This window comes from Chionomys nivalis, chromosome 7, assembly GCF_950005125.1.
Source record: "Chionomys nivalis chromosome 7, mChiNiv1.1, whole genome shotgun sequence".
Taxonomy (NCBI): Eukaryota; Metazoa; Chordata; class Mammalia; order Rodentia; family Cricetidae; genus Chionomys; species Chionomys nivalis.
Window position 1 is genome coordinate 62,678,138 of NC_080092.1, and position 26,839 is coordinate 62,704,976.

Genomic DNA, 26,839 nt, shown 5'->3' on the forward strand with positions numbered 1-26,839 from the left:
GGGGCTGGAGAGATGGCTCAGAGGTTAAGAGCATTGCCTGCTCTTCCAAAGGTCCTGAATTCAATTCCCAGCAACCACATGGTGGCTCACAACCATCTGTAATGGGGTCTGCTGCCCTCTTCTGGCCTTCAGGCATACACACAGACAGAATATTGTATACATAATAAATAAATAAATAAATAAATATTTTTTTAAAAAAAGAAAGGTTAGTTCCTTTTCTAGGCTGTACTGGTATCTGGTGGAGTCAAGGATAGACAGAGACTTCTGTCTCGCCTGGTTCCACAGCTGTTCAGTCCCAAAGAAACACACAGAGGCTTATATTAACTATAAATGGTTTGACTTATTAACTTAGGCTCATTATTAACTAGCTCTTACAACTTAAATTAACCCATACTTCTCATCCATGTTTAGCCACGTGGCTTAGTACCTTTTATCAGTGAGGCACTGTCATCTTGTTTCCTCTGCTTCTGGCTGGCAACTGCATCTCTTTGTCTTTCTTCCCCCCAGAATTCTCCTACTCTGGTTGCACCACCTGTACTTCCTGCCTGGCTACTGGCCAATCAATGTTTTGTTAAACCAATATGAGTGGCAAATCTTTACAGTATACAAGAGCATTATCACACAGCAGTCAGGATTTGAAAAGGTCTCTTGGCTCATCTCCCTATCCCAAACCAGATCTCCCAGTGCAGAGGCAACATTTCCTTACCCAGTCTTTACCTGATTTCTCTGCCCTGTCTCCACTTACACAAGTAAGCAAGCACACTCAGGCAGGAACATCTACCTGCCTGGGGAGAAAAACCCAGCTCTCCACCCTTGAAACCTTCCATACCAGGATGAGGTATGGGGTCCTTTGTGACCAGAAGGTTCCTGGCAAGGTGAAAGCAGTGAGTACACCTATTTTCCAGCAAATAGCTCTGGAGAGCTGACTTTGTGTGGGGAACATCCCCCTTCCTTTCCTTCTCTTTGGGAGCTAGTCTGACTTTATTGCTGACAGCCTTGGACAGTTTGATGGGAAAATGAAAGCAATTCCCATTTACCCAGTACTTATTATTGCACCAGGCAGTGTTCTCAGCTCTTTATGCAAATTAACTTATTTATGTGTTCGGTAGCCTCATGAAGAGAGTGCTGTTTTTAGCCTCTGCTTTACTTACGGAGAAACCAAGGCACAGAGATTGACCAACATCAAATTTGACCAATATCTTACATGGCTACCACAGGCAAATGCCCAGGTGTGACCGTGAGTGGTCCAGCCTAAGTACTGAACATCATGTGATGTCTCTCCACTTACCTACCAACACTCCTAGGACTTGCATTCAGCTCTAGGCTCCAAATCTAGGAGCTAAAGACATTCACTAGTCATGCTGTTAGCTCCCTGGAGAGAATGCAGGGCAATGAGTGAAGGATGCTCTAACCCTGGGATTTCCTTTCTTGGGCTTTACTGTCTCTCGGCTAGAAGCCTGAGCTGCCGGCTCCAGCCTGCTTTGCTCCCAAGCTTCAGATACAGTCAAAGGAGCAGCAATCAAGAAGTTTCAAACACAGGATCCCAGAAAATCCAGCAGCTAAGCTGCTCCACATGTGGAGGCTTGTAGATCCCCTGAAACCTGCTTCTTTGTCTCTGCAATGTAGCTAAGAGTTCTCCATCCCCATTGTGAGGCTGGACAGGAACCTGGAAGCATGGCCCGGTCCATGCTGTTAGTACTTCCTTTATCCAATGATCCTTTCCTTCCAGCTTCAACTGGGGTCGGGATGTGGAGTAACAGCCTCGTGTCTGTGAGGTGGAAAGACAGATTCCATTCTAAAATTTCAGAATAGTCCAACTTCCCCATGGCATCCCAGGATGTCCCACCAATGCCTTAGTTCACGGTCACATCTCAGAGCGGGAACAATGTCCCACGACTGAGCCCCAGATGGAAAATCTAGGCCAAGGAACATTAAGCATGATCCCCGGGGGTACCATCTGGCTATGTATATGGCTCATCTCAGCTTCATGAGGCCCAGGGGCAGGCTCTGCTGTGGAACAACCTTTTCCCAGCTCCCAGAGGCCACCACTACTACCCTCCCCACAAGGGTATGTCAGAATTTCTACAAAAGCCCTTATCTTTGTAATTTCAGAATCTTGCATTTTAGAGATCAGCCATCCTTTTATGACCACAGAGAAACCAGTGAATGAGACAATTAGAATCCTCTAATCTCTTTGTAATGTGGTTTTCTTAGTGTGTCTTTGGTTTCAGTTTTCTCCATGTCTTGGGTCCCTGTGGAATACTAATGCATTTAAGTTGAAAAAAAAATGGTTTATTAGCTGTGTGCCCTTTGGCACATGCTCAAGTTTTTTTCAAACTCAGTTTCTCTTTCTGTAAGATGAGAATGTGACTAACCTGTATGGTACTGGCAATCTCAGACGGGACGATGTTATGTAGAGAGATGTGTTACAGTGGTCAGGAAAAAAAAAACTGTGGTGGTTAGCCCAGCTGTCCCTTAATAAAGTCCAGCACCACCTGGGAACTGTGCTTCTGACCATGACTGTGGGAGATTATCTCATGTGGGTTCGCTAAGGTGGGAAGACCTGCCCAAAATGGAGCTGCTCCCTGGCTGGGGATGCCATGGGCTCCCAACACCTTCATTTCCCTTCCACCCATGAACTGAGGGCCAAAGGAAACCCTTCCATGAGTTCCAGAAGCAGGAAAGGTAACTTAAGACAAGCTCTTATAGTTCCCAAACAAACATGCCTGTCACGGAGTCAATTAGATCCCTCTTTAATTTTGGAAAGGTAACCAATCCATGGGTAACAAAGTGGAAGTATGCCAGAAGGTCCTTCTGTGCATTCTCAAGACTGGAGACAGCGAAACTGCCCATCCTGGATTCATCAGATGCTGATGCGCTTGGGATCCATCATGATGCTAATGTACTTGAAATAATAACTAATGGGGGCGCAAAACAGTTGCTATGTATATCGAAGAAATACGGTACATCTACATGTGCTATAGATGAGGAAGGGTGAACAGAGTCCATCCTGGCTCCAAAGATCTGGAAGAAACTTACATAGCATTGACCAGGAGGAAATGGCCTGAGAGCCCAAGTGGAATATGATTCTGAGAATATGGACATGCATGTTCATGTAGGTGTAGGTAGACACATATCTACAGGCACACTTATGTGTCATGGACAGAGTACAGCCTTAAATGTTGTTTTTCAGGCATTGGCCACCTATCTGAGGAGGCAGTAGGTAAAGAGGGTTTCCCACTGGCCTGGAACTCCTTGAGTAAGTGACTGGGTGGCCAGAGGACCCAGGGACCTGTCTGCCTCCTCCTCTGCAGAGTTGGGATTATAGGCAGCTACCAAGCCCCTCCGCCTTGGGTTCTGGAGGATTAAACTCCAGTGTATGTAGGTGAGCACTCTCTTGCAAAGCTGTCTTCCCAATCCTCTGGGCTTTATTTCCCACCTCTTATAGCATTTGCAAATCTATACCAATTCAACACGCTGCTTTCAAGTAAGTACACGGCTGGGCACAGGGAGAGAAAGAGTTCTGCGTGCCTCCCTAAATTTATAGAGCATAAGTTATTTATCACGAAGTATAACACTTTATCAGAACCAAAGGAGACTCTGAAATGGATCCCTGTGTTCCGTTATTTACTGCTGTCTTGTGAACTATCTCAAAGCCCAGTGGCTTCAAACAACTGGAGTTTTACAATGGGCTGTGATCCTGCTGGCAGGCTGGGATGTTCCAGCTCGGTCTGTCCCAAGTTGCTCCATCTGCAGTTGCTGGGGCCTGGCGTCCTCTGGGCCAGTTGGGCCTATCTCTCCATGTTCTTTCATCTGCATGGAGCAGCCCCAGGCTCCGGGAAGATGAGATGGGAGTTGTGGGGATGCTTGTGGACTAGATGCCAGATTGTGTCACCACTTCCACATTTGGACCAAAACACAGCCACCGAAGGAAGAATCCTAACGTCAGCAGTCGAGCTGTTTTGATTGGTGGATTTGCCTGGATTTCGGAATCCAGTGATCTTTAGGCCACAGGATAGAGCTGACCTGATAGCTGTGTGTTTTGGATGGTTGGATGGTTTCACCCCTCACGGCAGCATTTTTAGCTTAGTTGTTTTGGCCTTCCAGACTTTTAGATGCCATCACTGTTTGTTCAGTCAGGCTTCCGAGTCCCAGTTGTGGGTTCGATTCATACGTGATATCTAGGTTCTGCATTGGGAGGTTATGGTGGGGGTGGCATTTCTGAAACTCTCATGGTCTGTTCTGATTACACAACATCCCTCCTGTCATTCAAGAGCCGTTGGTTCCATCTGTGAAATTCACATTAGAAATCCCCACTACCATGGGTTCTGTGGGTTGATTTTCCTTTACCTCCACTCCCCTCCTCTCCTCTCTTCATTCCCTCCCCTCCCCGTCTCTCCCCTCCATTCTACCCATGATCCCCTTTGCCTTTCCCTTCTTCTCCTCCTCCCTTCCCTTCTATTAGGTCTTAAAATTTTTATTGTTCCTAAGAAAGACCATAACCAAAAGCAAATTGTGGAGGAAAGGGTTTATTTCAGCTTCTACTTTCAGGTAATAGTTCCCTACTGAGGAAAGTTAGGACAGGACAGGAACCTGATGCAAGGTGGCTGCTGCCTGGCTTGCTTCTCATGGCTTGCTCAGCATGCTTTATTACAGAAGCCAGGATCAACCACCCAAGGGACCGCACCACCTACAAAGGACTGGGTCCTCCCCCATAAATCACTAATTAAGCAAATGCCTTACAGCAGGATCTCATGGAGGCATTTTCTCAATTGCGGGACCTTTCAGGGGACTCTAACTTGTATCAAGTTGACATAAAACTAGGCAGCACATACACGTTCCCCTTCTCCTTTTCACCTCTCTCTCTTCCATGACTTCTCCCTTCCTCCTTTTAGTCCTCTCTGCCCTTTTTCTTCCTCTCCTCATCCTTTCCTTTTCCATCCTCTGAATTCTTCAGATTCAAATGACCACTTGCCTCTCTTCCTCCCTCACAGGGAAATGGCCCGACCTGAGAAGCCTCCAGTCTGGGATCTTCCCTTGCAGAACAGTGTGACCCCAGAACAACCCAACTTCCACCTGGAGGTTTCCGTTTCCTCACAAAACAAAACAAAACAAAAACAATTCAACAATCTGGGTGAGGGTTGAGGGAGCAGTGTGAATATCCTCTGATCCAAGCCTAGCCACCCTGTGAGGAAGTTTGAAAATCAAAAAATAGCAGGAGCCCTGCTTTATTGAAATGCAAGACTCACATCTCCAGCCCATCCACTCCCACAGCAGGGGCTTGGCTTACAATTCACAAATGGATTGTCTTCTGAAACAGCCTCTAGACCCTTAAAACAATCCCGACAAATTTGAGCCACCTCACTTGAAAAGGCAGTCCTCTGGTGGTTTTTAAGCTGTGCCATGCTGGGGGCTGTGGCCTTTGAATGAAGGGCAGGGGCAGGCTTGGTCAAGGATGCTGGACTAAAGCCTGCAGCTAGGGGAGGCAGCAGCAGCCCTGCCCTCTGTTGCTGAGTGGCAGCCAGTCTTAGAGTGGCAGCTGCCAGAGGCAGGGACACACATATGCGTGCACGCGCACACACACACACACACACACAGAGCCTTCTGTGGAAACAACATTGACTTATTAAACTTCCCTTCCATCTTTCTCCTAGGACCTGTAGTCAAACACAATGTTTACTTCACGTTTTCAATTCTGAGAAAATTTGCCTGAAATAGGCTGAGTCGAAGCTATAGAGTCATAGCCCAGGTTACAGAGGGACAGTCATCTTGTGGGCCGCCACCCTCCTTTCACTTAACTCCAGAGCCCAGATCAGAGAAGCCATACTCCCATGAGGAGGTAGCGAGCTTCCCTGTGCTCCCCACCAGTTACTGGTGAATCGGGCTCTGATGATCGGTGCTGCAGAGAGAGACAGCCTGGGCTCAACCTTTGCTTTGCAGCTTACTAGCTGCGTGTGCCTCAGTTTCCTCACGTGTAACGTGAGAGCTATGAATTTCTTCAGATAATAAATATCTAACCGGACAGTAGCATTCAGCAACCACAGCCTCCGGCCATCTTCTTCTCCCTGTGAGCCAGGGGGAAGGATCAGAAAGCAAGAGTCACCTGGGAAAGACGGAGGGAAACAGAGACTGAAAGGTGACACCCAACCTTGGGCAGTCAAGATGGACGACAGAGGACTGTGAAGAACTGGCCCAAGTCTGGCCCTATTCTGAATCCCTTCCTGCACTGTGTGTGTTTCTCTACCTGCAGCCCAGTCCTTACTAGCTTGCAGGACAGCCAGTGTTGCTCCTGCAGACTGTCACACTTTGTTCTGGAACCCGTGGGAACCTGATCGAGCAGCGCCCTCCCCTACCTCATAGCCCCACCTCAGGATGCCTGCGTCAAAATGAAAGGGTCCCTACGCCACCAACAAAGCCATCACTTTTTTTTTTAATTGAAAAAAAAATTTTTCCGCTTCCTCCCCGTCTCCCATTTCCCTCCCCCTCCTCCCATCCTTCCCCCCTCCCCCTCCCCCCACTCCTCTTCTCCTCCCTCTCCAGTCCCAAGAGCTGTCAGGGTTCCCTGCCCTGTGGAAAGTCCAAGGTCCTCCCCCCTCCATCCAGGTCTAGGAAGGTGAACATCCAAACTTGGAGTGGCTACCAGGTGCCCAGGGCAATGTCCCCAGTTAGTTCCTTGGGCACCTGAGGATAGGGAACCTGAAATGACCCTATCCTATAGCTATACTGATGAATATCTTGCATATCACCATAGAACCTTCATCTAGCGATGGATGGAGATAGAGACAGAGACCCACACTGGAGCACCGGACTGAGCTCCCAAGGTCCTAATGAGGAGTAGAAGGAGGGAGAACATGAACAAGGAAGTCAGGACCACGAGGGGTGCATCCGCCCACTGAGACAGTGGGGCCGATCTATTGGGAGCTCACCAAGGCCAGCTGGACTGTGACTGAAAAAGCATGGGATAAAACCGGACTCTCTGAACATGGCGGACAATGAGAGCTGACGAGAGGCCAAGGACAATGGCAGGGGATTTTGATCCTACTTCATGTTCTGGCTTTGTGGGAGCCTAGACAGTTTGGATGTTCACCTTCAAAGCCATCACTTTTTCAGCGTCATTGGAGTAGATTAGCTCTTTCCCACCAAAAAGGTCGTGACTCAGTATCTAAGAACCCATATACACATCACAAAGAAAGGAATCCTGCAGGTTAAGTCCTTCAGAAAGCACAGTCTGATAATGTGGGCAGGAGAGATGGGGGTGAGCTAAGGGCTTCGGAGGACAGCAGCACTCAGCCTGCTATCACTAGAGGGCGCAATGCGGAAAACATGCAAAGTTGTGACATCAGAGGCCTTTGAACTAGACCCAGCTAGCAGCTTCCAGGAAAAGGGAATCTCAGTCTGATAGCTTTAGTTTTGAGTTCTGCCAACAACTTGAAATAAATAGATGCCTTCGCCAGCAAGGAACAGAAACTCACTGAGCCTGCCTTGTTCCAGCATTAAGAGGCCACTGGCGGAGGTCCCAGTGAGGCTCACTAAGACTTCTGACCTATGGGAACGGAAAGAATAATGGCATGTGACCTAAGTCAGGAGTGTCAAGGTCATCTGTTGCATAGCGTACCATGGTCATTAACACTCCTATCACAGTGCCACCACACCGTCATAGTATTATCACCACCCGGCTGACAGGGGCTCCATCACATTCCTGCCCATATCGGCCATCAGCAGCATCATCACTTTTGCTATGCACCACCCTCTCCTACCCCATCACCCCCACCCCTGTATCCATGTATGGGTACTAGATTTTAGCCTTTCTCAAAAATGTCCTGCTGAGCTTGATCAGGCTGTGACTAGTCAGTCCCTAGTCTAAACAGCCCCTGCCTTGCATCTGTATTCAACCATCTTGCCTGATGCTGAGCCTAGACTCTGGTCCACCTATGCCAGGTCCCACTCCTGCCCTCACTTGTTGGCTCTGTTCTCAAGGCAGCTTCCGCAACTCCTGCCCCTAGGCCTGACCAGTGTCTTTCTGAAGCTACAGGCTTAGGGACCCACCTGAGAAAAGAAGCTCAGGTTGCCTGCAAACCCAACCCTTCCTGACCTGGCATCTTTCTGGTCTTTTCTCCAAGCCCAGATCAGAACCACGGTGTTTTCACAGGGGCACCCCAGAATCGAGTTTCCAACACCTTCAACTGAGCTTCACAGCACTAGGTCATTTGGGGACATCATAAAAATATTGATGCCCAGAGTCAGAAATGCTACCTCAACGGATCTGAGCCGGGAGCAGATGTTAGTCTTTTTGAAAGCACTCCATTCGGCTTTAATGCACAGCCAGGACTGAGAACCACTTCCCTGGGGCTTGGATGGCTAAGACTCTCCCGCCACACACACACTTCGCCTGTGCCTAGCTCTAAGCCTATTTGAGCTGATTAGTTCTTCCTCGCTTGATGTTCCCAGAATTCCATTCAACTTCAGCCAAGATGGTAATGACAACAGACCCGTTTTATGCCATTTTCCTTCCTTCATTATCGGGTTTTTTCAGAGTTGGGTCTTAGACACAGATCCGTGCAAGTAGGTGTGCTCCTCTCTCCTGAGCTCTCAAGCTACAGAGGCATGGTGTCTGATTAGTGGATACTGTGTCGCAAGCACTGTGCTATACTGTGGTTTATATTATTACCAACGATACCTGGAGTCCACGTGATCTGGTGCCGTCCCCTGGAAGAAGGCCCAGTCGAATAGCCAACAGAATTCTTATGCTATTCTGATCTTTAATGGTGTGAAGTAAATGAGTGGCTAATGAACGGCCTTGTTAAACACTTCTCACACTCTTCCTCAATACTTTCCTTGCTCTTGCTGCTGTGATAAAACGCTCTGAGCAGAATCCACTTAGTGGAGGAAAGGGTTTATTTGGCCTACACTTCCAGGTCACGGTCCTGTTATTAAGGGAGGTCAGGATAGGAACTCAAGCAGGAGCCTGTGGCAGGAACCAGGGAGAAACAAGGCTTGACGGCTCCCCCTCACCTAACTGGTATATAGTCCAGGACCACCTGTCGGGGAAATGGTGTCACCCACACTGGGCAGGGACAACTATTAATTAACATCCAAAGCAATACAACACAGAGAAGCTCACAGGTCCATCTGAACTAGGCAATGCATGGACTGAGAGTTGTTCTGTAAGTCAATCCAGACGGTGTCAAGCCGGCCGTTAGAAGTCACTTCTTATAGCTCTACTGTGAACCTGTCTGTCCACGGCAAGTCCTCAGTGCTAGGCCACCCTTAGGGCACTCCTCCTCCTTTCCCACTCCAAATCCTCTGCTTCCACTTGCCTCTTTCCTAAGGAATCCTCTGCTCTTGGAATATAAATCCCCACAATCCTCCCTCCCCCTCATCCCTCTACCCCCTCTCTCCTCCCTCCCTCCTCCTCCTATTTTGATTCCAAAGCTCACACTCAGCGGTAGCAGGCTCAGCTGTGATTTGTGCTTTCTCTCCAAAATCCAGGTATTGTCAATGCCATATTCTAGGAGGTGTAGCCTTCAACAGGATTAGGCCATGTGGACTCTTGGGAGAACAGGGTTAAGGCCCATACCAAAGACACCTCACAGAGCGCATTTAGCTCCCCTGCCTCGTCACCTTCCTTCTGCCTTCCACCATATGAAGACACACAATGGTCATCTCTCACCAGAATTTGCAGCCTGAAGACATCGCCTCAGAATCAGAGATTAGCTCTTTCTTGCTAGACAGTGGAACCTTCTGGACCTTCCACACTTCCCAGCCTTCCAAGCCCTGAACTGTGAGAAGATGTGTTTCTGATGTTTGTAAATTATCCAGTTTTGGTGTTTTCTTGGAGCAGCACACAAACTGAGACAGGCTTCAAACATGGGTTCTTTGGCAGTTAAGCAAGAGCAGGGGAGGCTGGGATGGACAAGGGCTTGAACACAAGTCATCTAAGACTCAACATTGTATCCCTAGGATATAGAAATGGTATCTCATTCAATCCTCACGGAAACCTCATGAGGCAGATAGTTCCTTCCCCACAAATACAGGAACTACAACATAGAACTGGTTCTACTTTGTGGGGGTAGGATTTGAATCTAGGTCTGCCTCACCCTTACATTAAGTCAGCCCTTCAAGGCCTTTAGAAAGGAGCTCCAGAGATCAGGGGATGTAGGAGGAGCTGGGAGGCAGGAAGTTGGTAATCTAGTAAACCTAAGCTTCTCGGCACCTGGGGCTGCTTCTGTGACTTCCCCAGGACCCCACTGCCAAGTCTTTGCCCACAGAAACAGCAACTAGAACCCGCTGTTCCCAGCCTCGGTTGTTAATCTCAGCATTTAGCAACTAATGAGGCAGAAAGGGTTAATTCCAGATCCCAGTGCAGGCACAGATGGATCCCTGAGAATCTCCCCTCTCCCCCCACCCCCACTGAAAGGCCCAAGCTCTCCCCCTTAGCTCTGTTCCTCTTAGGCAGAAGAGGCACCGCAGGGCTCTTGCAGCCTAGTTACTGTCAGTAACGTTAGTGACTTTGGGCTGTTTGCTCTCCATTTGCTTGCCTCCTGGCACTGAAACCTCATTAGGGCTCTGACAGAAGAGAGATGGCTGCAGCAGGGAGAGAAACTCATCATTTGCCAGGGATGCTACTCTGGGCTTCCACTGCCTGTGGCCTAGCAGGTGGAGTGTCTGCTGACCCCAAGATCCCCATTGGAAGCCAGCATCACCTAAGCTGATGCAGTGTGGGCATCAGTGTAGGCCAGAAGCCCCCAGGACCCCTGGGTGTCTTTCTGTCTTGCATGAGCCACCAACTAGTTTTTTTGTGACCGAGACTCATCGGCACCTGGAAAGTACGGTGGCTTGCTCCAGTTCTGTCTAAAGGTCTTCTGACAAACGCACGGTGCAAATGAGGCTGGGAGAGGTGGCATGTTTAACCTGTACAGGGAAAGCTTTTTCCTCAAGTTCTTCTCGCTTTCACTCTGCTTGCTGAGTGGCAAGTGGGCCAACATGGTGTCCCACGGCGTCCAGGGGACAGTACTTTGTTCTCACTCCAGTATGCTCTGCACTCATGCGGCTCTCACACAGCTCCAGAGAAGGGGCCTCTTACACCTAACAGGCACAGCCCCAGCTCCTGGTCCCTGTTCTGCTCCAAGTGGATCCAAGGCCCGTGCCCATCTGTCTCAGGGACTATGAGTCTTCATCTAAGAGGTAGAAAAATGGGGCCGGGCAGTGGTGGCACACGCCTTTAATCCCAGCACTTGGGAGGCAGAGGCAGGTGGATCTCTGGGAGTTCGAGGCCAGCCTGGTCTACAAGAGCTAGTTCCAGGACAGGCTCCAAAGCTAAACCCAGAGAAACCCTGTCTCGAAAAACCAAAAAAAAAAAAAAAAAAAATGGGGCGATGGTTTCTGAGCTAAGGTGCTGCCCTGAAAACATTCTTGAAAAATGTAGAAGCATTGCTGTGTGTGTGTGTGTGTGTGTGTGTGTGTGTGTGTGTGTGTGTGTGCGCGCGCGCGCACACACACACAGGTTTCTGGAAGCCAGAGGAAGACATCAGGTTGCCCTGTCTATGGTTCTTATTCTCCACCATACTCCCCTGGGCTAGGATCTCTCACTGAACTCAGAGCTAGCTGTTAACCCACAAACCAAGCCAGCCTCCTGTCCCTGTCCCTGTCCCTGGTACCAGCACTTAGGTTTATAGGCATGCATGGTAATGCCTAACTTTTTGCACAGATACTGGAAATTAGAACTCAGATCCTCGTATTTGCACAGCAAGGTCTTAGGACTTACCCACTGCGCCATCCCATCGTCTTCTCAGCTCCTACACCACAGAATCTCCCAAGGATCAGATGAATCCCATGGGCATTAACAGAGCACTTGCCCTATCAGAGGTCTATGTATCAGGAAGTGACACTCCCCCAAACACACCACCAATGATAATTTCCCCAGACAGCCTTTGTTGTCATTTCCATCACATTCGGGTCCCAGGGCCATCAGCATTAAGGTAAAATGCTTAAATGCTTAGTCACCCTAGGTGCTAGCATTTCTGCAGGGGTGGTGTGTGTGTGTGTGTGCGCACGTGTGTGTGTCCCAGGGCCGTGCATGTGCCATCAGCATTTAGGCAACATGCCTAGTCACCTTAGGGCCTTATACCCTTCGTAATCTGTGCACATGTGCAGCGTGGTCTCGTAATCTATATGCATGCCTACATTGGCTATATGTAAGCCCCTATACGCATGCATTGAACTACATTTAAAAAGTGGGCATGCCCGCCCCACATTCTCTTGTACCATGTTTCTTTCAGACAGGTCTGTGCACCCTCCCTTCCCTTCTTTTTATTAGTAAAAAACCGTGGTCCTTTCTCCCACACGGTAATAATAGCCTTGTCACTCTAATCGAGGCCTTTGCACGTAGATACCCACAAGTATGTGGATGCTCTGACCCTCTCTCAGCAAGAGCCTCAGATGAAAAACTCATCCTGGTTAGGGTGGCTCTAGAGTGCCCTCCATTCCAAACTTCTTGTAGGAAAATGTCTTTTCTTTCAATAATCTGTTTCTCACAATTAACTGTATTCACACTGGATGCAGCCAATGTAGTGAGAGGCCCGGCCAAATTTGAACGATGAATCTGACTTGCTCATTCTTTCGTTCTGGCCTCAGGCACATCACTTACCCTCTCTGAGTCTTGGTTTTCATATTAATAACACAGAGATAAAAATTCTGCCTTCGGGCTGGGAAAATGGCTCAATCTGACATGTAAACATGAGAGTCTGTGTTCAGATCCCCAGCACTTAGACAAAAAGCTGGGTACATCTCCACATGCCATATGCCCCCAAAGCGATACTGTGCATAGTGCCTGGAACCCCAGTGCTGGAAAGGTGAAGACAGGAGGGTACCTGGAGCTCATTGGCTGGCCAGCCTAGCACAATGCTTGGGCTCTAGGTTCAGTGAGAGACCCTGTCTCAAAATATAAGGGGGAGAGAACTGACAGCCTTTCAATGTTGATCTCTAGCTTTCACATGTATGTGCACACCAGCACATACATGTGCACACCCCGACAAGAGCAACACACACACACACCTTGCCCTCATGTGTCACCAAAATGCTACTGAGGGTCAAGTGAGATTACATATCAGTGTCGAGTAGAAAACCAGGTGGGCTATAAAATGCTAATACTATACTTACAAGGATCACGCCACTGTCATGAGTGGTATAACTCTAAGTAGCTTCAAATGCCAGCCTTACTTTCCTCACCCACAAAATGGATAGGACAGGGTTGCCCTCCCTTAGGAGACATTAATGGTGGAGGGCTCAAGACACTGGAAGGACTTTGCAAAAGGCAGCTGTTTACTGCGTGGCTTGTCACGGGCGTGGAGGCTTGTGGTGACACTTTATTGGTGTTTTTTTCTGCAGAAGGTTGTGCTGCCTGGAGCTCCTGTCTCTGTCACCTTCACCCCAGACTTGGTGTCAGGGTATGGATGCCAGCATACCTGCCCTGAAGGCTTAATGAGAGTCAGGAGTCCTGCAGCAGTGGAAAGGTGAAGCTGCCAGCCATGCATGAAGTTAATTTAGCTTTAGGAAATGCCTGGAGGTTTGGGAAGCAGCAGAAAGGCATGGCCCACATAGATGATCCCTGCTCTGTCTTGGAAAATGAAGGGGGAAAAAGCACCTCACCCAACCTTGGGGAACTTCATCCCCACATCAGCGGCGGGAGCCAGGGGGATCTCACTGTTGTCCTGGGCTTGTTTTCGTCTTAAGTCGGAAAGGTTCCCCAAAACGATAATTTCATTGTTTTTCTACTCACTGTTAACTCAAGAAAAGTGGTTCATTTTAATTGATCTCAGTGTTGCTCATTCTGCTGTTTTGAACTGAATAGAAATGCTCGTTTTAGCCTTTCTGTCTCCTCTGCAGCCTCTAGGCCAAGTTCGTCTCTCACACATCAGCTCCCCTAAAGCAGGAGGTGGATCCAGCCTCAGAGAGCAGCGAAGCCAGGCTGCAGGTTGCACTCAGAGCTGGTGGCTGAGCTGGGAGTTCTGCCTAGGTGGGAGAGCTCAGCCTTGTTCTTGCTTGACTTCTGTCAGCATCTGAGCAGACTAAGCTAGAGTGTGTTCTCAAAGTCTTGCCTTTGAGAAGAAGTTGCTTGATGCTCTTCTCCTCCAATTTAAACAGATCCTCATTTACTATGTGCACACAAGAGGAGATTATTTTTACAGTTGGAGCGACTCACCCGTTTGAAAATGGATAGATAAATTCCCGGACACTTGCTATGGAGCAACCGTCTGCTTCAGCAAACTCTTTCTTCCTATTGATTTTCCTCTTAAAACCAAAGCAGTCGGCTGTTGTAAAAAGAAATTGGCCTTTAGATTTAATAAAATTACCCAGGGATGCGGCAACCCACTCTAAATACTTGTTTAAGGAGAAAACGAAAGTAGTCGGATGAAATATTAATGAGAGTCCCGAAAATATTAACAATGTCTAGTGCTGACAAAAACAAGAGCACAGACATAAGAAAAATGAGAACCCCAGAAAACAATGGGTGGTTTCGGATTCTGCACCCACCCCCGACTTCCTGTCTTCCCTCACCCTAGCCAACAGGACCCTAGTTACAAATATCACATCTCCAAAATTCCCCCTGAATTTGTTCTATAAAAGCACTGTTAGCTTTTGTGGTCTTTAGAATTCTCTGGCCTCGGGCCTGGAGAGATGGTTCACAGGATTAGGAATGTTTACTATATAAGCATGAGGGCCTGAACTTGGATCCCCCTAGCACGGGTGTGTAGTTATCTGTGTCTGCAAACCTCAGAGTTAAAACAGAGGAGTGGGATAGGAGGTGGGGAGGTGGGGAGGGAGTAGAGAGGTGAAGAGGTGGCCAGGGAGATCCTGAGGCTTTGCCAGCCTAGCAACAAAAATAAAAATAAAAAAAGGTGAGTTCCAGGTTCAGCGAGGGACACTCTCAAGGGAATAAAGTGACGAGTGAAAGATCATGCATGACGCCTGGGCACATGCGCTCATCTGTGTAACCCTCTCACACACACATGCATCTCCCTCCACCCCATCATCGGCCTCTCTGAGGGTATCCTTGGCTGGTTACTTGACTACAAATAGGTTCACTTCCTCAGAAGTTGGCTTTTCCTCCCTGGACCAATGCAAGCTCTCACCGGAACTCTCTTGAGACCGTCAGGACTGGCCCTTCAGGTTTCAGTTCAGATATTACTTTTGTGTTTTGAAAACTCCTCCAGTGCATGAGTCCTGCCTGGTTCCCACATCATGGGATAATGTAGAAATTGCAGGGTTTGGAGAGTCACAAGTGGGGAGTCCACTGCTGTTGTTTACCCACCTACCATGATCATTGTGGTGTATTTTGTACACCATTATCATCTCTCTCCTGTACTGTCTGCACTGTACTGCAGAGGCTTGGTGTTGCCCCTCCCATACACACTAGAGTGGCTCTAGAGCTACGTAGTACAGTGGTTCTAGAATCTAAGCTTTTTCTTTGCTCACAGCAGACCCATGCTAGGCTGCAGTTCCCAAAAGGAGGTGCAGATTTGAGCACATGATGCGCATCTCCTAATATTGTGCCTCTAAAATGGGGATAGCAATGGCTTTCCCTACTTAACTATATCCTCTATATTCCTCAGAACTTCTACCCTGCAAACAGCGCGGTAAGGCAGGACAAAGTGGAATTCTGGGGTGAGTTTATACAGCCTGAAAAGAATGGACCAGTGTCTAGACAGTGGGCCAAGGATGCCAAATTCAGTAACACCCAATGCCCGTGACACTGCTGGAGAGGCTGAGAACTCTTTGTAACTCACTTGGCATCCATGGAGGAGGCAACGATGGCCCTGGTCCTGTTCACGAGCAGGACCTGAAACTTGGCACTGTCTTCTTTCTGATGCCAAATCCGTGCCTCTAGGAAAGATTACGTTTTCCAGCAAACTCATCTGGAGAATTCATGTTAGTCTAGGAACTCTGCCGGTTGCTATGGCTGACACAAGGAATGTAGGGTCTGCTTAGCGTGTGGGGGTGTTGCCTTTGAGTCAACCCCGCTTCTTAGGCTTCCACTACCAGCTATGGATTTCCTCCCTTAATAACATAGGGACTCCACATCTGCCCACCTGCGTCCTGTCCCCAGAGCTTCACAGGAAAAGCCATCTATAGTCACAGAGACGTTGGGAGGCACTTAGGTACAGATGAGAAATGGCTCCTAAAAGTTCCTGGAGAGAAACAGAGATCCACAGCAAATACATGCAGTCGTCTCCCTGGAGGGAAATTACCTCTCACTTCTGTCTTCACAGTTGCCCCTCCCTCATCCTGCACAGAGCAGTCTCGTTAGCCTGCGTCTTTCTGAAACTCCCACCATCTCTGACACAGCCCTGGCTGCTCAGTTCTTGTCACTGTTCCTCAATGAGCATGCTGCTCAGTTCTCGTCACTGTTCCTCAATGAGCATGCCTGGAAGTTTCCTTCCACAGGACAATGCGCATCTTGGTGAAGTGCATTTGTAGATACTCTGACTTCAATCCCTTGCTCTGGGTAGACCCCTACACCCCTCTTTCATTTATTGAAATCCTATTCCCAGTATAACTACATCTGCAGACTGTGGGCTTATTTCTGTAGCTAACTTAAGCTGGGTGATATAAGAAAGGAGCCTTAATCCCATAGGGCCGTGCCCTTTATCAACCCTGTGTCTGCTTTCTGTTTCTATTGTACTGGGAATGGAACCTGGGGCTTTAAACATGGTAGGCAAGTCCTCTCTCACTAAGCTATAGCATCAATCCTTATTTTCCGTATATGTACACGAGGAGGTCCAGTCCTGTGCGTGCATAAAGGGGCCAGCATTTATGCTGAGTGTTTTCTTTTGTTCTCCCTGCCCCTCCCATGTGTGTGTGCACATATGTGCTTGTGGGTGTGCACACCTAGGAAGGTCAGAAGAGGACATTGGGAGTCTTCCCTAGAGACAGGGTCTCTCACTTAACCTGAAACTCTGTTGACTAAGTTGGCAAACCCCTGGGATTTGTCTGTCTGTCTGTCCCAGGCCCCCAATGCTGAGGTTACAGGCATGCCCATGCATCTGTGCCTTTTTTTTTATATGAATACTACATTCACAGAGCAAACCTCTTACCAGGTGAACCACTTCTCTAGCCTTTCACCTTATTTTCTGAGACCAGGTCTCTCACTGACTCTGGAGCCCACAGATCCAACTCGACTGGATTGGTCAATAAGCTCCAAGGATCTGCCCATCTGCCCCCTTAGTGCTGAGTTACAGACATGTGCCTGGTTTGTACATGGATGCTAGTCTCCTTAGTGCTGAGTTACAGACACGTGCCTGGCATGAACATGGGTACTAGTGATACAAACTCACTAGCGATACAAACTCACTAGCGATACAAACTCACTAGCGATACAAACTCAGGTTCTCCTGTGTGTGGATAGATAGAGCTTTGCTGATAGAGCTATCTCCCCAGTGCACCAAACAAATAACAATGTTTTCTTTGTTTTGTTTTCAGATGAAATCTTGATAAGTCTCCCAGGTTGGTCTTGAATTTCCTCTGTAGCCAAAATTGGTCTTGAACTTTAGGACCTTTCTGTTTGAACCTCCTTCAGAGCTGAGCTTACAGGCCTATGATGCCAGGCCCAGCTAGGCTTTCTATTAGCATATGTTAAGTATAGGAAGTTGTGAATTTAGTTATGACTTTCATACACTCACATAACAATTTGGTGACATTATCACCAAACCTCTATTACCCTTTCTCATCCCCCCTTTCCATTTCCTCTTCCATATCCATAAAAGTCCCCATTTTACATTCATAAGACTGTAGCCTTATAAGAAAGGGCAGAAGGAACCCTTTCCTTTCTCTCTACCACAGGACACAGTGAGGAGGTGGCCATTTGTCAGCAGGAAGAGAGTTCATGGCAGGATATCAACCAACTGGTACCTGGTTAGAGATTTTCAGCCTTTAGAACTGTGATAACAAAGTCTGCTGTTTCCTCACCTGGCCTACGTGATATTTTCAAAGCAACCGAAGAAGACAGAGACCTCAAAAAACTGACACTGCCAGGTAGGTCTGATCATTTTATTAAACATAACCACTGAGCACCAGAGGGACTGAAGGCTTTCCTGCCAACTTCACAAGTCTGCACTGGTGACAACACACAGGGTACCAGCTGATATGGTGTCCATTTACCCATTTCCAAGATGAATACAAGCATAGGCACGATAGTGTGACTTACTAGAAACCCCAGCGACGAAGCAGCTACTGTGACCTTTCACTGACTGAATTTTCCCCAGCGTACGGTGCTGCAGACAACAGCTATGCCCCTGGAAGTGCCATGGGAGGTGACTTCCAGATTCCTGCCATCCCCACCCCTACCTCATATTCTTTAGGGATTAAGCACTTTCTGTCATTCCTGAAGCACACGGGTAAGCTTAAGGGTGGACCATCTAACGCAACATCGGCAAGGAAACACAGCAAGAGTTAACTAATTAACTGCCCGTCATGCCATCCCCCTAGCTGTCTAAGCTGCCACTATGTTCACCTGTTTGTGGGTGATGCGGCAGAATACCAGAGACATTAAGTAATCTGTACGGGTCATGCGAACCCCACAAGACGTTGCTGAGATTCCGAAGCTGCCATTCCTAAGAGGCATCTCAGGTGTACAGGGAAGCAGGCAATAACATGACTCTCCGACAACAAACCAAAGGGGCCTGCGCCTTGTGGAGCATGAAGTGAGGGCCCTAGAGAGCAAGACGAAGGGGAGGAGAAGAGCTGGCGATGCCCTGAAGAGGGAGAGGAGGCCATCAGCCCAGAGGAGGGGGCTTGGCAAAGGTGCACGGAATTTCTAAACACAACCAACACAACTATTGAAATCCTATAACAACCATGCCAGGTCAGGGGTGGAGAGGAGACTAGTTGGTGAGCCCAGGGGAGGCTCTGAGCACACAGCCAACATCTCTGAACCATGACAAGAGCCTCTTAGCATGATTCTCCAAGACATTTCTGTACAGTCATTCAGATGTGTCTTTTGGAGCACCTGGGAGGTGGTGTGATCCAAGGGAGACAGGGCATGGAATAGAAACACAGGACTGTTAGCTTTAAACTTGTGATAAGTTCTATCTCTCCTGAATGGGAGCTCCAAGGGTTTGGGAAAATGGGTTTTTCCTGGACCTTCTGTCAATTAGCTGTAACATGGGTTTATCTCTGTCCCCATATCTGTCACTGGAAGTGACTGAGTATACAGACCAGCACAGAGGTGACTGTCCAGCTGTCTCTCCTCCGCTCCCAACATGGGTGGCACTTGGTGTGGGGTCATGGGGTAAAAACAGAGTTACAATGCTCCTGTCACTGCTTCCCAGGCTTGTAGTCTAGTCGGGATGCAGATACAGGGACATTAGAAGTCCTATGTACCACAACCTCTTACCTTCAGCATTGCTCACTCTGAAGTCGCCCTTGCAACATAAGCTGACAGAGTAGTCCACCGAAACCAAGAATTTATCCTCCTGGAAGTTACATCCCAAATAGAAACATCTCTGAAGGTTCGTCAGGAGTGATGAGAATATGCTCAGAACGAATCAGCCATTAGGAAATTGTAAACCAAAAGTCCAGAGCACTTCCACTCTTGTTTAATCAAGGTGATGGCACGTTTTGTTAAGTGTCCAGAAACACGGCTAGGTAAAGTGGTGTGACCACGGGAAATCAACAGAGCCATTCCTTAAAAGTTTAAACCTTGCCTATTATCTGACGCAGCCATTTGACTCTTACATATTTGGCCTGATAAAAATTAACAAGTAGTTTCCTAAAAGATTAAATGTGACTGCTCCTAACAGCTTTGTTTGTAGAAATCCCAGATTGGGAATAGCGTAGCACCAATCAATGGAGGAATGATAACCCACAGGATGTGCCGAAAATGGAATACCACCAAACAGAAAAAAAACCAAACACACAGAGGCTACAATTATGCTGACCCAAAGAATTCAGACTAAAGAGAGTATAGTCATACTTTATCATGCTGGTAATAACTAGAAATTAAAGTGAGTATATACTGACAGAAGCAGGCTAATGTTGACTGGAGGCAGAGCTGGGCTGTAAAGAGGACAGGAGGAAGGAATTCAAGAAAGGTATGTGGACATTTTGAATGGCTATAAACTACCTTGACTGCCGTAGTGGCGACTTTGTCAAGACTTAAGACATCATGCATCATGTGTATGCTTAGCGTGTTGCTCGTTTATGCCACTGAGAGTGCAATAAAGCCCTTCTAAAGATATAAGCAAAAAGTATGCAACCGATCTCATCACAATGGCCTCAAATTGGAAGCAGTATAAATGTTTCTAGCATTTATGAGTGTTGATTTGTCTATGTTTCAGAATACTATACAGCAATGACAATGAATATGGTCACACATATCAGCCTGGGGGATTCACACAAATGTGAGGCTACTCACATTAAACATAAATAATACATAGCATATAATTCCATATACAGTTTAAAATTATATAAAGATGCATCTGTGACCTTGGACAGAGACCAAGAGAAGAGGTCAGGAACTGGTGGTGAGGCATGGTAGGGGCCCCTAGGAGGCTGATGACACTGTCTTTCATGACCCATGTCACTTATCTATCCACGGCTTCTTACTGCACTGCCTCAACTATGGGCTTAGGATGACTGCGCTTTCTAGATAGCTGCCATACTTAGCCCATGCCTTATTTCGTAAAGGTTATCCAAGAAGTATGTAATAAGAGGCAGTATTGGCGGGGCTAAACCAATACCCCATAACAAGGGTGCAGAATAAGAAAGGAGCTGGGGTTGGAGTGCGGAGGACAGGAGAGGGAAGATGTGGTGTGAAGGGGTGGCCCGTGTGAGGTCTGAGGCCAGATGACACATACATCCAGGCATGTTGACTTCATAGGTATTTTGTTCCTGTTCTACAAGTCTCAAATATACCAAATATATGAATTCTTTGCATGTGTTTAATGCTGGATAACTTAAAGTTTGCAAGGTTGTGCTCTCCGAAGGGTGAGAACTCAGTTAATCCATGCACCCAGTGGCACAGAGGAGCAGAGGAACAATGTTTATTTGAATGACTACAAAACACTTTCACGCACTCTTCTGAGATAAGGGCTGAGAGTGATTACTTTCCTTTCACAGAGGAGAAAGAAGGCTCCCAGGAGTGAGAAGCCCTCTTGCAAATGAGGGCAAAGGCTTGGGCGCACTGTGCATCTCGGATTTATGTTTTTTGAGGCCTCAACCTTGACTGGAATCAAGGGCACATGCCTACCTCCACAGCCAGCTTCCTTCCCAGCCAATCACCAGAGCAAAAAAGATCAAACTCTGACTCCACATGGAGGGCACACAGCACAGTTCCACCATCATCTGAAGTTGCATTTTTCTCTATGGTGACCATTAACCCTGCCCCCAAGTCATGAATACCTTCAACTCAAGAACACACAAAGGTATGATAAATTATATCTCCATTTTACATACACAATGGCTTATTAAGGATGATAGTGGCTATACCATTGAAACACACACACATCAAGTAGGATAGGGCCTCAAGGGACAGGAGCCTGTCCCCTGGAAACAACTAAAGGATGCAGTGCCAGAGGACGCACAGGTAGGAGCTAAATCCTTTTGCGCTGTTCCCAGTGAGACTCGCTTAGCATAATTACATCCCCCGAGAATCCACCTTCCAGATGGGCCCTGGAGCATCATTTACGTACAGTATTTCAGGCCAATAACACGGTTCTAATGAAGCAGGAAGGAAGAACAAGAATAATAAAATTAAAAAGTCAAATTTCCATCCTTAATCTCTGGGACCGTAAATAGGATGTGGTTATGGTTCAGCAGCAGGAGGAGGGTGACTGGGGAAGAAGCCCTGGAAAGCTGTCAAGTGCTCCTTACACGGTTGATGGAGAGGGTACACTTTAATCCTGGTGGCTGCAGCAGAACCCCAGCCCCTTGGAGTTAGAAGAGGGTTCGGAGGGGGAGAAGAATCAGAATGGAGATCCTGTGTTTGTTTCTCTACCCGTCTTCCGCTTGGAGATTCCCCAGAATACGTGGTCTTTTAGTGAATCAATTTGTCTAGCTGGAAGGAGTGGGGGTCTTTGGATGTGTCTAGGAGCCCTGACTGGGACCTCACTCAGCCACAGTGTTCTGCCAGCCGAGACTTCCAATCCTTCTGGGCCATCTTAGTTCTTTAGCTTTTCCCCATTCAAATGCCTTGGGGAGCTTTGGTCACACAGGAAGCTGGACATGGAAAATGGCACTAAAGGTCCACCTGGTTGCTGACATGGGGATGAATGCCTGTGTGAAAAGACCTTTGTTTCTTAAGACATCAGGAAGCTGAGTGTCCCAGGGGTCAACACCCTGACTAGCACCCAGGAAGGTTCTGAGACTCACCCCAGGATCCCTTCTACTATTTGCACCACAGTCACCTGACTAAACCCTCCCATCCCAGGATGAGGCTGGCAATATAGTCACTCTCAGCTCTTCATAAACCAGGCTCACAGACCACTTGCTACTTCCACACAAGCCTCAACAGAAGACAAGGAAGGCTCATTCATAGCAGGCACCCAGCTCTGAGGTTCTCTTCTGCCTGCAGAGACCTTTTCTGGGACTCCACCTTTGTGTTCAATTTATTTCAATCTTTCCCAGGAAGCTGATGGAGAAACTTTCAAGAAGAGTGAATGGGGAGGTGAGCTGTAGACCCCAGTTCAATGCCGCTGTTCCATCACCACTGTCTGTCCCTGTGACTTTCATAAAGTGACTTCCACTTAATCCTTTGCAAATGAAAAAAAAATGCAGAGATGCTACGATTTCCCAAAGAAGTGAGGCCCTCCAAGTCAAGCCAAGTAGTCCAGAACCCATCAGCAAAATTGTGTTAAAGGTAGTGCCAGCCTTGTAGAAGAGAGATGGAGCTGAGTAGAACCAAGATGGCCTCTGCGCTGACAAAGGGTGAGAGCTTATCTATGTTTTCAATCTGACTGAATCTAGCACCACTTGGAGACACAACACTGGCTGTGTCTGTGATTGTGTTTCCGGAAAGGTTCTGCTATAGAGCAATGAGTGAGCCTGAGTGTGAGGAGCACCGTCTTATGTGCTGGGATCCTGGGCTGAACAGAAAAAAAGAGAGTGAGCTGAATGTCAGCATTCCTTTCCCTCTGCTTCCTTCCTGTCATGCGACCCGCTGCCTAACCACCACGCTTTCCCTGCCATGACAGACCGAAACTGTGAACCAAAACAAGACAAAACAACTTACTTCTTCAGTTATTTTCTTGTCCAGCATTTTGTCACAGCAACCGAAAGTAACTAATACACAAGACCACTGATAATTTTTCGCAACCACTTCCCCCATACGGAGGTGAAGTCTGGGTCCCTTCAATCAATGTTTCCTTAGGAATTCCTTTGATGAGTGGAAGATGGAAGGAGCGTCTCTGTGCTAGTCTGAGGTCTAGAGCTTGGGAAACCAGAAAGCTCTCACTCTGGTCCTAGAAGGGTCCCATACCGTATGTCAAGAGGCCTGGTCACATGCTGGAGAAACTGTTGAGTGCTAGATGGTCCAAGCAGTGCTCCGAGTCACTGTATGTGTGAATGGAGCCATGTTAGATTTCTAGTTCTGATGGAGCCTCCAGATGCCTTCAGCCACATGAGGAAGCAGGACTGCCCAAATGAGTCTGAGATAGTTTACCAATGAATGAGTAAATACTGGTTATTTGAAGCCCCTAAATGTTGGCGTAGCTTGTGATAAAGCAATGGATAATTGAAGTGCATTGCTTGTGTACCTGTGATGGGTGCACAACCATACAAGGGCTGGCAACTGCACTGACAGGTGTGGGTTAGAGGAAGGTTGTAGGTTGCATAGTATCTAAAAACAAACAAATCAGCAGTCAAAACAGACCATTAAAAACCTGTCTTACAAAGACATTCCGTTGTCGTAGGATACATTAACATAAAAATTACTTAGTGCTGATTGGCCGGTGCCAAGCAGGTGTTCCCCAGACATGGATTCAAGACCACCCTTGATCCAAACATGGAAGATAATAAATATTTCACCTATAAACAGCCAGCTGACTTCTCAGTTTTCCACCCTCAACTAGTACTGACTTCTACTCTTTCTCAAAGGTCCAGAGTTGTAAAAAAAAATCATGAAAACAAATGGCTTTGTGAGGTACTGAATGGGGGCCTGAGAAGCTGGGGTACAGAACAGCAAAAGCTGCTGTTCTACCAATAACGTCCTGTTGTTTTTGATTGTTGCACGAGCATCATAGATAGCATCATACCAAATTAACTCTGCTGTCCAAGCCCAGAGGGGTCAGCTTTCCTTGCAGAATTCAGTTTCAGTTACGTTTACTCCCAGGACAGAATCCCTCCCTTCCCACCTCCCACTGCTAACCTGAGGTTACCAGTGGTTGAGAACTTTTGATGCCAAGCACTGGGCTACAGAATGTATTTATGCTACCTCATCTATACCTTAAAGGGGACGTCTGAGGACCCACTTATGAGCCCCCCTTCCTACAGGCTGCAATATTGAAGGTCAAAAATATGAAGTAAAACCTTATGTTTAAAAAGTAGCAGAGGTGACATTTAAGCAAAAGCACCTAAGGTCCCAAAGCCCACATTCTTAACCAGCCCCCCCAAACTGAAAGATGCTCCCTATTTCAACCATCACTGTGAGCACTTGCTAACCAGTTTATTTAAGGAAAACAATTAATTACCTCATTCTGCCCCTAATGAATCTCCTCCGCCCCCCCCCCCTTCCCTGTCCTTAGCTACAAAAAACCTTGAAGCATGTAATAGGGATTCTCCTGAACTCTGATCGTTGAGTGACTAGGTCCTGTGCCTTTAGCATGACTTGGACTAAACTACAGATGCCACATTTCCAGTATTAAAGCCAGATTCAGCAGTTTGGAGTCATCTAAATTTTCATCTTGTATTTCTTCCTATAAACTTTATTCTCCCGTATCCTTATATCACTCATGCCAATATCTACATGACTGTGTAGATCTTTATATTAAGAGTTCAAATCATCTATCCCTTCAAATTATTTCGCTTGGCTGGCTTATTTGGTAAAAATAAGTAAAGAAACAGTAGGGAGGATGCTACTCCTGAACTCCAGCTACTCCAGAGGTCAGATGCTAAGTTCAGTCTTACACCCATATGTGAACTGTGAATGCCGCTGTTGGGTTTATGAGTTGGCCTATGTTCTGGGAACTGGAAAATATACATAGTGGAAGCAAGCATGGCCTCCACTTGAACGAAATTTGTATTCCAGGGAATTGTGGAGAATTGTATTTCTGGAATCATGTAGAAGAATCTTTGCTTTTCTGGGCAGAAAGAATCATCCAATCATATATGATGCTTAGATCTCACCTCATATCTGCATTAGGATTCCTAACACTTGTCAACAGCTCTAAGGGAGAGGGGAACATAAAGGGGAAGAGGCAGGAACTCAGGGAGCGTGGAGTCTGAAGTTGGTGGAGAGCACTTCAGGATCGCCTCTTTGTTTGTCTGAGCCTTGATAGAGGTAAGATCTCTCTAGTGGCTTGACTGCTTTGCTATTCTGATCTTCAGGTTGAACCCCAATATCTGTCTCTGGGTTTTTTTATTATTTGTGCTCCAGGGATGATCTTGATGAACTTGAGCCCCTGATTCATTTGCATCCACCTCCTGAGTGCTGGGTTTATAGGCATGCATGAGCAATTCAGTTTATATGGTACTGAAGATCAAACCCAGGGCCTTGTGCATGCTAGGCAAGCTCTACAACTGAGCTGCATGCCAGTCCCAGAGTCTGCAGTTTAAAAGATGATATTGGATTTACAAGTTTCCAAAAAGTCACAGCAATGTACAATGGAACCAATCCTAGATGCTCAGTAAATACCCCGGCCAGCTCTGAGGTATCTCCAGTACTGAGGCTGGACTGGCTTATCTCCTGCCTGACCTTCCTTGCATCTGCAGAGTCCCACCACTTAGAAAGGACGTGGGAATCAGAACTGGATCTGCAGCTTTGTTTAGACATTTATAAACTCCGTGTGCTTGGGCATATCACTTCTCTATCTTGATTTCTTCAGGCAGAAATCTGGAACACATTCCCTTCCCTTTCAGCTAAAGGAATTAAGAAGGCTATAAAAGAGGGTGGTATGGTGTGAGCAAGCACCATTCCTTCCAAATACTGGGTGGAGATGAAACAGCTCTCAGACCAGCTGCACGGTGGACAGCCATCCATCTATGCGGGTGGTCTATTGATGCCATTTCCATTGTACTCCAGGGCTTTGCTCTTATGTGAAAATTCAACACAGTTTCACTAATTCTTTATAGAAGAGATTATGTGGCCTCAATTGTCCCTTTGAATGGATGGGTCCTATTCTGTGATGTTTCAGGAGAGAAAAGACACTTAGGACAATACTGTGGCAGTTTTTCAGGCAATAATGTTGGGAAGGAGAGTCTTCAGGGTCTTGGAAGAAGCCTTTTTGGTTGGAATAAGATGCAGTGGTCCCAAGGGTTTGGATCCTCCCTCTCCAAGGGCAGGCTACAAGGATGTAGAACACACCTGCCAAGTGTCATACCCTCCTCCTGCCCACCCTCTCCACTGCCCTTACATTGGTCCTCTTCTGAGCCTTGTGTGATCACATCCCTTGTCCCCAGCAGAGTTCCAAAGCACCATGGCAACTCTGTCTTCTCACCTTCCAGTCAGATATGCCATCATGTTTCTCGTCCTGCTTGGCCTCACAGCCACTTTTAAAATAACCACTTATAGGTTTAATATTAATTACATACAGTTTGGCCTATTAACTCAGGCTCATTGTTAACTAGCTCTTACAACTTAAATTAGCCCATTTCTATTAGTTTATATTTTATCATGATGCTCATGGCTTGT